General features: G+C 27.6%; 1 protein-coding gene across 3 annotated transcripts in view; it reads left to right on the top strand.

Annotated features, from left to right (window-relative positions):
- LOC132950923 (protein yellow-like) overlaps window positions 1-16311 on the top strand; it is a 30305-nt gene continuing 13994 nt past the window's right edge. For 2 of the 3 annotated variants that reach the window (XM_061022547.1, XM_061022551.1), the window contains exon 1: window positions 12047-12254. The gene's annotated coding sequence lies outside the window, so the exon portion shown is untranslated. Of the gene's footprint in view, window positions 725-12046; window positions 12255-16311 lie in introns of those variants that run through there. The other variant, XM_061022548.1, reaches the window with a different exon arrangement.

Genomic DNA, 16311 nt, shown 5'->3' with positions numbered 1-16311 from the left:
ATCCATTTTCACGCGCAATCGTACGCTTTTGAATACTCAAAATCATGTTCTTTGTTATTCCGGTACTGCGCGCAATCGTATGCCCAAAAAGGCAAAACGCGCGCAATCGTACTCCACCGCCGTAAACAGTCAGCAAACCATTAATTGCTTTCGTTACCTTTGCGAAAACGCGTCTTATGTTTATAAAAATAATTCTATCTTTTATGTATTTATACTCAGTGACTAGTGAGTAGTATAAATCATTATTTATTAAACATTTGTGAAATACAATTTTTTGTGATCTAGATGTAGATGTGTTGACAATTAATTGCGGTGACTTTGGCGGCATTAAAGTCTGCTTACGTTGGCCATATTCTTTTTTTACTTATGTAGCCGTAGGTAGTGCCACCAACTTTGTATTGACACTGTCCATCCACCGTCGGTGGTAGTCAAAACGTGAACGGTGTCTGTTTTGGAAGTCCCGGCCGCCGACGAATGAATGGATTACAACGGCCTCTGAGGCTGGTTTCACACTTTTTTGGCACAATTTTTACAAGCAGTCCTGTGTCGGCGTTCAAGTTTTTCTTGTAGTCCAGTAGTCCACCGTCACTACACAAAAATATTGGGCAGAGTCGCAGAGAAGAGATTTAAAAAATCCGTATTTTAGGGATAGACGCAGGAATTTTGTTTTGGAAAATGAAAATCGAATTTCTTTTTGTATATATACGAGAGACGTATTCATGGGGTAAGTAAATACCAAAGGCAGTAATATTAAATATGCTTACGCTTTGTTATCAGTTAGGTACATCAGGATTATGTTTTTTGGGAAGCTGTTCATTATAATTGATCATTAAAGCGATTTAGTGATGTAACTATGGGTTTTGTGTGGTAAAGTGCAAATCGGGTGTCAAAAATGTCAATGTCGATTAGAAATCAGTTTATAAATGAATTGCTGATTATTTAAAATAAAATCTGTAAACACGTTCTTATTAGGTAAGGTTAAGGGGTTATGAATAGGCAATTCTTACATTAACGGCGGGAACGGCTTGTTATTGTAAAATAGTAAATAGTAAATAGTAAATAGTAATTATCATTATATAGCTTTTACCGCCAATCGCCAACATAACCCGTCATCCGTATCCGAAATATAGTATCTACATGGTTACAGACATTCACATATAATTTCAACAGTAAATTAAAATATTAAAAAATAATATATAAATTTAAAATAAATAGGTACATATAAAGCTTTTTAAAAATGTAGATTCTTTCAGTATTTAGGTTTTAAAATTAAAAAATGTGGGCAAGTGTGTGTCGCTCTGCTGTAAACAGTTCAAAAAGAGTCAAAATATTTTCAAAATGTTATGGTGTATAGAAACTAAAAATATGAACATTCAGTAAAATTTTCATATATTTATTCGTTTTTGAATTACAACAAAATAACAAAATCGCTACATGAGAAATCGAGTGAATAACCAAACTTGTAAAAATATAAACTTCAAACGCTCGTAAAAATTGAATTTTATTTGCTTGTAGACATTTTTTTTTCATAAAGGTAGACCAATTTATGAGGAATCTTGTATTACATTTTTAAGCATTTTTACCCAACAAATAAATTTTTATTGACATTCATAAGAAAAAAGACTAATAAAACTGCTAACTGAAAATCAAAATATTTTTAAAATTGTATGGTGTATAGAAAATGCTAATATAAACAACCATTAAATGTCATGTATGGTCATATGTTTTCTTGTTACACCAAAACTTAAAATCGATTTTGTCAAAAACCGATTTTGCGTAAAAATTCCTGTTTTTTCTTAATTTTTATGTTGTTTTCCCAGCGTTTATGAAAACTATTGGGAATTTTAAATGTTAACCTCCCGAACGCATCAACTAGATTAATTTTCCCATCGAACAAGATAGTGTTTAAGAAAATCGAAGCAGTTTTACTGTCCCCCCTCTGTGATGACAGATACAAAAAAAAAAATCACATTGTAAAATCAATACATTCATTGCTCCGTTCAGAATCTAAAATATACTCCAATCGGTAAGAAGTTAGTTTGTTAAAATATTAATTTTAATTTTCAGATGATCAAATGTTATTTTAATAAATTCGTACAACCTTATTATTTTTAAAGTTAGCCCACAAATAATACTTTAATTTTCGTCTAGCTCTTGAGTCTTGGGTAATTTTAATGGAAAATGTACGTCGTTTACAGGGCCCTTATGGATTCCTGGAAAAATGAGTAATGAGCATACTTTAGTGTAGCTAAAATAGTCTATCGAAAACGCCGTGTGATGTTAATGTAATCCGATCGGATATAATGGCATCTTGGAAACATAACATTTGTTTCAGCATTTTTGTAAGATTTCTCACATTGTGCCAAACCATTCTGTATTTCAAAATAAATATTTTAACCGCATGGCTAAATCAGTTGGGTAACTGTTATGGCGTTGCGTATATTCAAGTATACTAAAAAATCTCATTAATGGCTAAAACATTTAAAATAGATGTATCAATATTGATAATTATGTCTTTATAGTAAGCTAAAAAGTTTATATGTAAGGAATTTAAAAAAAAAGACGTATTGTTTTCAAACATAATTATTTTAATTACATTAAAGGGGAGGCACTGAATACAACTTCTCCGGGCGCCAGTATTTGGGGGTTGCCAACATTTTGTGATCGGAAATTTGTTCCCTTGTGAATTTTTAAAACTTTTAAAATTTAAATTATTTCAATAACATTATTATGTAATATAATATAAATATATAATATTAATGTATTATGCTGTTTGAAATTAAAACAACTAAATAATGCATTTATTGCAATATAGCTATCAGCGTTCGCGAATTATTAATATACCTAATGAATAATGATAGTTCCAAAATTTATTTTTCCCAAATTTGTTGTGATTCAAATATTTAAATATTCAATAAACATAAGTTATTAATAATAATTCGGGGTATTTTGCTAACGCATACAGCGTGCTTACTACAAAAATACAATATTGTTAGTCTACAAACTCCTCCACAGCATTTGTGAAATCTATGACAACTGATTAATAATTTCTCTTTCACTACTTGGTGCTGTTGAATATTTATTATGTATGTGTTTTATATTATTTTACTTATGACCCAAAATTTAATGGATATCGAAATCGTAAACAAACTTTGTTAAAAGACAAAAAACAACTTAATGTTACTAAAAAATGCAGACAAATTTAAAACATGGTTAAATATAATAATAGTTTGCATAGTTATCCTATATAGTTTTATTAAATTTATTTTTATTTTTTCATATTAATAATATATTAATATGATCAATGAAGTAAGTACCTAACCGTACGTAAAAAAATAAAAATAAATGTTTATGAAGAATTAAAAGCAGGGCTACAGTGTATCTTTGCGTGGGGTTAGGAGAAGAGGATTCATGAAATTATTAAACAATATTTAAAAAAAAGCATACACCATTGTAAAACAAATATTCTTTTCTTTGCTCAAAATCTAAAAGGTTTATGAGGATCTCCCAAATTGTTCGTTGTCAGATCCCTTACGGGGGTGCCAAATTTTTTTGCACTGGATCGCAAAATGTCTAAATGCGGCACCGTGCCAAGGTCAAATATTTTTACTCCCCCCGAATTTCAAAAAATGAAATTCGTCTCGGATTAACACGTCCTTTATGCATGTCCTATATTATTATTTAACCTATGATATGTATCTACGGTGTATCTACGGGTGATACCCTCCCCCCCCCCTATACCTATACAGAATATTTTTATTAATTTATATTCTTCACTGATAGGCACTTGCATTTAATACGTCCAAAGAAAAAATAGAATATAGAATCTAAAAAAAGAGTAAAGACAAAAGACTGAACTAGATTGTCTAGTTCCCCAGATTGCACGTATCTACCTATGTTTTTCATGGCCAACTCTATTCACACTATTGCAAGCCTCTGCAGCTATTTCCATTTTATAATTCAGTAATTAATTGATTAAACGTCCACCGGTTCAACTAAATTAAATATTTTTATTATAACAACTATTTTGGTTGATGGCATTCAAAGACTCAAAGTGTTTATTATTTTACAATGAAAAGCAGTGCAACATAATCAACTATACACTATAATAGTAATGTATAATTGTTTTTAGATAATATAGGTATAATAATATACTAGCCAACCCGTCACAGCTTCGCCCGTGATTGGTTGTTTATTTTGTTTTCGGACAATGATATGTATAATTGTTTATTTAAATTTTATCGTTTAATGTGATGGGCAAATTAATATAAAAAATGGTTAATGAAAACGTATTGAAATGTTTCTAGCGGTATTAATATATTTTTATATGGTAAATTAATTTGTATAGGACTTCATTACCCGTAAAAAGACGCAAATCTTAAAAAAAAAGTATGATTGTTCAACTACTTTTGGTAGTTATAATGCTGCAGTAAGTGCAACTCAGCCACCCTGGTAGGCAATCCGACTACGTCGGATCGCGGACAAAGGGCAACTCTTTCACCAATCACCTTGGTAGGCAATTTTCAATAATTCGATTTGATGCAAGCTTGTACTTGATCTGCCCAAAAAACCAATGGCAACCGATAATAAACAAATACAAATAATTTCTACTGTTGACTGTAACCAATGGGAACTTTTAATAAATAAAAATAAAATTTTTAATGTAAACTTCAATGGACCTGTTTGAGCACCTCTTTAAAATGCGAATTTTGGCAAATCCTTTCTTATTGCACCGTCAAAATTTGAGAAGAACCTCTATTCCAAATGTTAAGTTCGTACGTTGCGTAGTTATTGAGTTACAGCGATCAGTGGACGGTGACTAGGTAGTATTTTGATTTTATATGTATAGATTATAATTTCAAGTAGTGAAAGCACTACGCAGGTATCGCAGCTTTCTAATACCCTCGAATGTTTTTACCCCCGTGGGATATTTTTACCAGTCAGGGGAGGGGGTAAAAATTGACTGTTACACCAGTAGGTAACTTATAATAAATATATGTTATGCATAAAAATAATGACAAAAATAAGAAAAAAAGTTCAAATAAGTTTTGTAATAAAATCAATTAAAAATATTTTTAATCGGAGCTATTAATATTGACGAAAATCAATATGTAAAAATGAAAATAAAATCAACGAAAACGAGTTGTAGAGGTTAGATTAAGATACTTGAAGTGGTATATATCTGTGGAAACGATGAACATTTAGAAGTATTATCCAACGTCCACGCGAATCGTACTATTTTAAATAGTTTTTAAATCATAATTATCTAAATAATATTATGTCCGAAGAAAACGTTTTATGACTAGTACTGATGGTCATAATTATTTTGTTAGTGAAAATGTTATCCAATAATATTACTCTCTATTTATTCATGTTTATGTCGATAAATATAGCCGATACCAGCTATATAATGCAATTATGTCAAAAATAATAAAACTTCGAAGTTACTTTCGTTTTTTTACAACTAGATAGGTAGTGTATAATAAATACATATATACTTTTTAAATTAAATCAGGAAGTTAATTGGTTTCTATTTTGATGTCATGGCCTTTAGCAGTAGGTAACTCCAAAAACGTATATTTCCAGGAAACAAGAAAACGGTTTTCCACACTAAATTATAAGTCCGTAGAGTAAAAGTTAAGATTCAAAAGATGGTATGTTATTTATACGTTTTAAAAAAAAACTATTGAACATAAAAAAATAAATTTACATAACTTTTAACGGGTTTTAATGGACTTGGAGCACATTAGCTTATATGAATCAGAAGACAAAAAGCAGTAAGTACATACACTTTTATTTTGGATTACTGCTAAATCCTTTCTAATAATTGGCATACTATAATGACGTATTCATGAAGAAGTGGCATATATAGGGGCGTCAGGGGGGAGGCCTTCTGGGCTAGAGCCTATAGTGAAATTGCAGGTTACACAGTTGTTCACAGTTTTTTAACATTATAGGTTGATTAAAAATGTTTTTGAGGAATAAAGAAGTATAATAATAGATTGACAATCTATGCTTATTGACTTATGCTTTGATGACTTTGGTGTTATATTAAATTCATCGTAATATAACATTAAATATAAGTAGATGAATTAATATAATAATTACAATTAAAAAAATAACTGCGTGATTTTCATTTGTACTGTGTATGTCATAATTATAACAGATTAGGCAGCTCCCTAAAAAATTTTTAGTTATAACTGTGTTATATAGTGCTATGCTTGCAAGTAGTCATGACTATACAGTGGTAAATTGGCCCATACTGAAAATAATTCATATTATATACGTCACTGTGGCACTGTCATGAAGTGATGTATAATATGTGTTTTAAAAAGGAAGAAAATCAGTAACTTCACTCTTTAAATTACTTACTGCTGTTTTAATGTTGCGTATTTGCTTCTGATCTTAATGCATTATGCATTTATGTGCCTACATACCACCTTATTTCATATTACTTATTTTGTTATTTATTTATATGAACTTATAATTTGAAAAAACTTAATTTGTATTACGGGAATCGATAGAGAATCAAATTATCTATTTATCGATAGACATCAAAAACTCGATAGGTATTGACAATAATGGAATTATTCCTAGTGGCTATTATGATGGCAGTATATTAATATAACAATATAACATTAAAGTGTTAAAAAATTACATTATTTAGTTGTTTTAATTTCAAACCGCACAATACATTAATATTATATTATATAATACTGTTATTGAAATAATTTAAATTTAAAAGTTTTAAAAATTCACAAGGGAACAAATTTCCGATCACAACATTTTGGCACCCCCAAAATACTAGCACCCGGGGCAGTTGTAGGCAGTGCCTGAGTTCCTCCCCCTAAATGCGGCCATGTCTTGGAAATATACAGGGCCGGATCTTAGCTTTTTAACACCCGGGGAAATTAAAAAAATACGCCAATCTCAGGGAGATTACCAGAATTAGTATTTTTTTTTATGGAAAATCAAGCACACTCACACAGTATTGTGAGGACCAACACTTACAAAACCTTTTGCAATATACTGGACCAATAATTTATTTACCACAAATAATTTAAACGATTTTAAACTAATTAAGTAATAGTTTAGAAGCACTTCTTAATGGTGTATTTAAAGCTAAAATATTTCCAAGTTTCAGGCTTAGAATAAAAATAATATTGATAATAATAACATGTATAAATTATTTATTAACAAATCTAAATTAGGTATCCATTGCTTACTTTTAATATAAAAAGCTTTATGTAAAAAAACAATATTTAATTTGCAACATAACAATATTATACATTTTTTATTTTTGATATTTGTTACAATCAAAACTTAATATTGTGTACCTAAATACGGAAAAAATACAATGAAACAAAAATGTGATGTACTGTAAATTGTAATATAATGATTATAACATGAAATTTACTTTATCATGGATTATAACTTATCGATAAAATGTATATGTGACACTCGAATTGCCTCCTAAACTTAGGTAGGTGACCTTTTTTTACTTGAATTGCCTCCCGGCGTTTTCGGAGGCAATATTCGAGTATACCCAAATGGTCTACTCGAATTGCCTCACATGACACACCTGGAATATTAATTAATATATCGATAGTTGTACGTGTACTATCGATTATTATATTATTCCGTAATGGTCAAAAATAAAATGTTTAAGACAGTATAATTTACCAGACAGATTAATTTTTCGAATGCAATAATCTTATTCGCGATTAGTGATTAGTCTATCATCACCAGTTCAACACAATCAGTTTCGTTTTCGCAACCACGATAAATAACACGTTATTATATAGTATACATACATTTTTATAAAAATGAACGTGATAAGCGAGATCAGCGAAAAGGGTAAAACCATTATAATATGTGCCTAGTATACCTAACCTAACCATTATAATATGTGATGGTTTTAAGTTTGGATACAAAAAATAATTAGCTATTGACATTAAACGGTGGACATGTACGAAAAAAATATGTACAGCCTATTTGAAAACCGATCAACGCAATAAAATCCAGTTCGAAAATAGTAAACTTAATCACGATTGTGCGAAAGACTCAGAGCAAAAAATTAACAGACAGATACTCAGCAACAAATTGAAACGAAAAGCTTTAGAACAGATCTCTGAACGACCAGCAAAATTATTTTTAATATTATCAATTATTACTGCTGTGTCTGTCTATTTATTACTACATTCATTTGTTAATTTTATTTATTTATTTTTTTTGTTTATTTTATTTTATACTGTTTATATTATTTTACACTATACAACTTATATCATTATTATTATTACTGTTATACTATGCGCCTGACACGAATAAAAAACAACATTTATTTTATACAAACTTAAGTTTTTGACTGTATAACAGAATGATATTTCATCTAAATTATGTTTGATATATTTTTTTATAAATCGATTAATTATAGGTATCGCAGGCGATTACAGTACAAGAGTAGGTAGTGACCCTCTTAGGAAGCAATTCGAGTGAATAATATTTTTGAAATCGGCCCAAGTAACAATGAAATGTTTTTTACACGTTTAATAAATATTAAAACATTTCAAAAATAATGTTTTTAAAATATATATTTTTATTATATTAAAAAAATGTTAGATTTAAAAGATTTTTAATAAAAGATAAATTACACATCAAAGTAATGTTTATTATTCAATATGTATTTCTATACATTTTAAAATTATTAATTAATAAATTTCTTTTTTTTTAATATTTTAGCGCATATTTATGCAATTTTAAGTGCTATAAAATCCCAACCCTGATAATTAATAATAAGAATAGGAAAAATATTTCATTAAAAGTTTCCTAAAATATCATGGTTTTTACTTTGCCTTTTATTATTTAAGGTTTATACAATAACACGACTAATTGGGGGGGGGGGGGGGCTGTATCTAGTATCTACATAATATATTATATGCAAGAAAACGATGTAATTTACCATACTTTAATATGTCACTAATCGGAGAGTTTAACTAAGTGTAATCTATGAATCTATGATAGACTAAGGCGTGTCACTCTCGCGCGCTGACAGTTGCGGACGGGTATTTCCACGACACTGCGTATACCTATTTCATATTTGTCCTTTTTAATTTTTAAATCAATGTTATTAGTCATTAGATATAACTTATCTCGATTAAAAATAAAATTATTTTATTTTATTCGCATATCCAATTTTACACATTTTCTGTAAAATATTATTTGAACCAAGTTTTGACTTTTGTTTTATAGTCAATTTTAAAATTTCAATTTACAAATTTCAAACCTTAAAAATACGCCCACGAAAATTATACGCCCGGGGATAAATCCCTGACTTCCCCCCCCTAGATCCGGCCCTGGAAATATACACTTATATATTACCTAGCTACGTCCAAAATATATGCATTCCGAAAATGAAAGTTAAAAATGTTGATTATATTCTTTAATTTACTTAAAACTATTAGGTGCCTATGCCTTAACTCATGTACAGAGTCATGTGTTTAGAAAAGCGTGTCATTGTCTACGTTTTAGAAATAGTCACCACACAATAGTGATAGGTAATTACAATTCTTCATTATTTTTTTAGAGTATTTATTTTTTCTACCGTTATGAATCCGTTCTCGATCTGGAGTTTTACTTGGATAATAATAATTATTAATTCCTTCACAGAGAACGAACACTAGATTATAATTTAGATTATTTCTGTTATCTTTCGTTGATTTTATTATTCGTAAATATTATCAGAATTATTATAATGAATTGTTTTTATTTTACAACCATAATATGAACACAAGAAATACATCATTAATAAAACGATAGATATGTCAATAGTGTTTAGAAAATAATTGAATTAATTATTTATAAATTATAACTATTCTTCTATTGGAGGCAATATTTATGTAATGGAAAAATAAGTGATAGCTATGATCTATGAGTATTATAGTAATAATAAGTTATAGTAGTTATAATGCCATAATGCATCTATTTAATATAAATATTATATAATACATATAGGTAGATCGTAGATATATGGGAACAATATTAAAGGAAGTAAGTTGTATTAATGTATTAAATAGTAAGTATTAAATAATGTAACTCGTTTTTGGTGCGATATTTTATATTGAGTGATTTCCGAGAATGAGGAAAAAATAAACTTGTCTGTGCTTTTTAACAGTCACATTTACAAGACATGCATTGTTAGTTGCTTCAGTAAGTAAGTAATTACCTATTGTGAACACAATTTCTAATTTACATTTAATATGTATACCTATATTTTAGGTAAATCTTAAAAATACATAATAAATATTTACTGCTTATTATAGTAGAGTAGTAATAAATAATCATATCTTAAAAGTTTTTAATATTTATCTCAATTATTTAGATACTACTGCAGGTTCGTTAGTAAGACGTTCGTTTTTACTTCCATTTTAGTAGGTTTAGTATAACTGAGTAGTGAGTAGGTAAAAACAAAACCATTAGCAAACTAAGTCCTGTACGTAGTAAGTAACAACTTATTTTAAACAGTTAACTTTTGATCTTTAGATTTTACAATTTTACTACAATGGCATTAATGGCAAACAAAATATATAATTATAAATACTGGTTTTCAACGAATATTTTTTTATAATTTGATTGGGAAATTGAATTTGTATTACTTCATTATTTTAGTTTAAAAAAATCTTTGTAGAACATTTTGTATATAAACATAATGCTATTCAGACTATATAAAAACGAGTTTATTCAAATTTATATTCCACATCAAATTAGTTTAATCTTTATTTTAATTAAAATCATGACCATTTTGATCAGTAGCCAAATACTTCATCGTGAGACGCGAGTACTGAGTAGGTACCTATCCAACATGTTTTGTCATAAATAATGATTATTGACTATTATAATGAAACATACAACGTAAAACGTTTAATAGAAATAAAGAATATACATTATAATATTATTCATAATTAACATTTTATTATAACATTATTCGTAATTATCATTTTATTATAATCTATTAATTATACAATATTTAATATTATACTATGAATAAAATATTTGAACTAACTGATAACCTGATAAGTATTTTGATCGAGTGATATATTTGTTGTTTGTTTATGGTTGTTGATTACAAATAAGTTTATTGTTTTCATTATTAAAAACACACATATTAATGTTATTTAGCTTAAACATTAATTCAAACATACCTACCGTGCAGTTTAAATTTATTAGGTAAGATTAAAAATATGATCTTGTTAATACAATTAGGTACTATTATTATTATTTTTTTTTGTGAATAAGTTCATTGAGGAAAGTTGAAATGTTTCATGTTTTCAATATAAAATATTTTCATAAACTAGTTTTATGCTCAAAAAATGTAGGTAACTAACTACTTAGATAGAATAGGTATTTTTCAAATACCTTCTATGATCATATAATATACCATAAATCATATTATACGTTTCAACAGCTTAGCCACTAGTGTATATTTATTTACGTTTAGATATATTTTGTTTTAGTTTATATCAAATACACAACATATTAAATAATAAACTATACCTACATGTAGTTAGGTTAGGTATTTATGCATAAATTATTTTATTCCGAAAACAAAATAATATATAGGTATAATTGTGCAAATGCGTATAATAGCCTATTATAATAAATTATTTTGTAAGTCCAGTCCATTGGTAGATAAAAAACAAACTGGTATTCAAGAATTTATCTAATGGAGTATTTATTCAAATATTCTAGTCCAATTTATAACGTGTTTAATTAAATATTCCGTTAGAGCACTTTTAGTGTTATTACTTATTAATTATTATATTATTATTAATATTATCACTGATTGATTACATAAATGACGTCGGTATGCGAATAATTAAAAGATGTTTCAAATGAGATATCATATCAAGCTATAAGGAAAAATAATATTAAGTCATATACACAGACAATTGTAACATAAAACAGGCCCTACTCGCAAACCGAATGCTGATTAATTGGAAAAGAAGGGAAAATACTTTTTCGTTTCGCTCGGGTTTCAGTCGGTGTTACCGGTCATTTAGTACTATGCAATCAACATCGCGCTAAACATAATGTGCACATATAATTGGAATAAATGTAATTTAACTAATTTTAATGGCTTATACAAATTTCCATGATATTAGGTTTTTTTTTTTATAAGTGGTGTTTAATGTTTATAAAATATAGTGATTTAATAAATAGTGCCACACGTGATAATTACAAGAACAAATTATACTAACGTAAGTCGACATAAATTGAGAATTTAAGCATTCGTACTTTTACTATACTTCACGAGCAGTAGATTAAAAATGAATTGTTAAACATTTGAATAAAAATCACAAAGTTCATAAGTAAAAATTAGCATTCAATTATTTTTATCAGTTTTGCTTGGGTTGTGACTTGCCCATGATAAGTTTTTTTTTAGTAGGTAGCTATGTTTTGCTACACAAAAATGAAAAAATGTAAAAATGGTAAAAACAACTCAATTTTTTACGCTAAAACATCGTAATAAATTTATTAGTACAACAAACTAATATCTTAGAGTAAAATTTGAGAAAATAATTTAACTTTATACCTGTATAAAATAATATATTAATATGTGTATTAGTATATTACAAATCCTCAAAATAAACTTGTATAACATTAGAATCTATTAAAAATAGCAAATAGATACCATAGGTAATAATTAATATTATAAAGTGATAATAAAAGTAGCATCTAATTATCTATACAACTTACTAGAATAAACAATCATCGACATATATTTTTTTTTATTGATGCCATGACAACAACAATTATTAGCGTTTGAAATCATTAAATATCACGGAAAAAGTTGACATTTTCTAAAATGTTTTAAAGCTAAATCATTCGAATGGATTCATACACTGATTTTAATGTAACATTTCTAAAAAAAAAATATTTCAAAATTTAAAAAAAATATATATTAACTACAAAAACCATTATTAATAAATTACTATTTACGACACACATTGTTTCCAGTTTTTGCAGTTAACTTTATGAATGTCAATACTCATTATAGGTAGTCTAATGCATAAATTGTAATTATATACGTTGTGTAAAATAAACATGTTTAGTGAGGTTTACATAAACAAGATTTTCTATACTTATGCGATAATATTTTTTTTCCCATCGGCCATCAGTATTTAGAATACTTTGATGTGATAAGAAATCTACCGGAATAAATCAGACGATTTTTATACTATACTTGAACTTGGTTGTCTGCAAATAATTATGTTTTAATTGTATACGTTATTTTTTATTACAAATAATATTATGATGGTGATTAATCTATTATATTATACATAATATATAATATATTATGTGTGTTATAGCCTTATAGGAGGTACTTATTGCCTGTAACACCATGTGTAATAAACGAATTCAGGAGCTCTCTAGTTATTGTTACAAAAATAATGCTTAATATTAGCGTAACATTTTGCTATTATTTCTTGTCTTCTTTAGTAATATATATATATATATATGGTTGTTATATAGATATGAGTAACTATAGCTGGTTACAGACTTGCAGTACCTAGTATAGTTTTCAAACCCTATTATAGTATTATATTGGACGTAATAAATGTTCTGTGTTTTCTAATTTATATCCATCATATATTTATATAAATATGTATTACAATTGCGTCTATTTATTTTTCTATATAAATCCCGAAAGGTCCTGTTAAATGTATTTGGTCCTCAGTAACGAAGCAATTATTTACAAACAAATATTTATTAATCGAAGTCCAAACAACTATTACCTATCTTAACTAAATTGCAAAGTGCTATATATTATAATAGGTATATAATATATAATATAATGGTTTATTGATGGAATGGTCGACATATAATGAAATGGTTTTAATAAATAATAGACACATATTATATATATAAGCTAGGTTAGGTGCATAAAATATATGAAAATGAATTTACATAATACGTATTAAACGTGACAAAAAGTTAAGAAGACTGAGCCATTATCAAAAAATTAGAAAAATAAATAAATAAATATGATATTATATTATAATTATAATAACTAACCTAACCTAACTAATATATATAATATTATGTATTTGTTATTTATTAAAACTATATCACTATCTGTGGATCATTACATCAATAAACCATTATATTATACCTATACCTTTTATAACATATATCACTTTGAAATTTAGTCAAGATAGCTTATAATTGTTTAGACTTCGGTTAATAAATATTTGTATAAATAACTGCAGGTTACTATAATTATAATTAATCATATTAATTTATTTATTTTTCCAATTTTTTGATAATGGCTCAGTCTCCTTAACTTTTTATCATGCTTATGACGTATTATGTAAATTCATTTTCATATATTTTATGTATTTCAGTGCGATATTATGAGCCCCTACACATTTAAGGTTTTCAAACTTTTCACTATCTAGATTAAGTGCAAGAAATCTCCAATTTACGACTTGCGAAGCTATTCGAACCGGCCCGCCAAGCTAACTGATGTTTTGAAAATATATTTTGAAAAATATTTTGATTGTTTATAATATATTAATTACTAAAAACAATTATTATATATATTCAATTTAAACACCTCTCTATCACTATTTAAAAAATATTGGCTCGTGATGCTGAAGCGTATCACAGATTTGGTTCATCGTATAAAAAAGTTTGGATACCCCTAATCTAGAATACATCTAATACAGAAATAAGTACCTAGTCAAAAATAAATTTGTTTGAAACTCGTTTATTTTCATTATTGTATTCCTTCGATTATAATAACTCGATGTCGGCAATGAATAAGGAAGTAATACTATTATAACAACTTTGTTTTCTACGTTGTAAATTTAATACCTATATTTATCTTCATCTAATAGCAGGTAGAAAAATTATATAGGAAGTTGTGATGATAAGTTATAAACATCATTCATTTTAATTTAGTTTCTGTGGAGGTGATGATGTTTTCGTGGTGAATGAGAAAAGGTATAGACGAATAAACGATGAGACTGTGGTGTTTAAAAGTTAACTTGCTTTTTTGTAAGTATAACTATAATGGTGAAGATAATTATTAATTCCTTGTGTGTCTGTAAAAATTATTAATATATTTAATAGTAATATGTGGCCCTCGGAGTTTCTTATTACAATACAATTTTAAAAAAAATAGTAGTCAAATTTTAACCATGATTATTATTATATAGCCGTTATTATATTTTATTATTATAATTTTAATCCAACAACTCTAATATTGATATAATACCTGTGTCCTATACATAAACAGTTTATATATTTTTATTGTACGTGTCACACAAATGTCATAACGTAATATTAGGTATAGTTCATACGGGTTTTAATGTGCGGTTTCCTTGTAATAATAATATTATTCTATCTGCCCGCGTGTCAGTATACAGTTTCGATTATACGGGTAACAGCGTTTAGGTATAGTTAATCAAAAATAACAACAAACTGTGAGATCGATTTTTTCATTTCGCAATTTCAGAATTCATTACAAATCGCGTTTTCGCGTTTCCAGCAGTGGCGATGGTGATATATATATAATATATTATTATATAGTTTATCTGTTACACTGTCCCCACGTTTTATGTCCGCGAGAGCATTTTATTATTATTGTTGTAACCGCGGCCGATTTCGTTTTGTGCAACTCCGACGGGCTTTTATCCGTTAAAATGAAATATTTTATTGGTTGGAGAATTCGAGATGCGATTTATTATTTTGTGTTTTCCATTTGTAACGCTGTCGTCGTAGCAGAAATAGTAAACGGTTAAATTGCCATTTGCCACTATATTGCTTACAAAACTAAAACAAAAACAAAATAAAACAAAACAAAACCGAGAAAAAACCTCGCGATGACGCGATGTAGGAAAATAATAAACGCGTATAATGCATCGCAAGTGGAAATCCAATTTCATTGGTTGACTGATATTCATTATACACATGGTTTTGTTGTAGGTACTACCGTACTTGTAGTTACAAGTTAAGTTAAGAGAAGTTATATGAGTTATGTGACTTATAGACAATATACACAGACATTCGGCACCAGATATATTAATACTCGTAATATATTAATATCCATCTATAATATGAACTAGATGTTATATTATGTACCTACCTATATTGATATGATAATATGTACCGTTCAAACCTACAACCTTGAACCTATAATATATACCTACCGTATATAATATTATTAAAAACGCGTATTATGTTCATAGGTACACAATAATATTATTGTTTGTATTTGATACGTGGCACGCCAAATTGTAACGTCTCGTG

Source organism: Metopolophium dirhodum, chromosome 8 (assembly GCF_019925205.1).
Source record: "Metopolophium dirhodum isolate CAU chromosome 8, ASM1992520v1, whole genome shotgun sequence".
In the NCBI taxonomy this organism is placed as follows: Eukaryota; Metazoa; Arthropoda; class Insecta; order Hemiptera; family Aphididae; genus Metopolophium; species Metopolophium dirhodum.
Note: the sequence above shows the minus strand (reverse complement) of the source record. Positions and strands in the feature narration are given on the sequence as shown.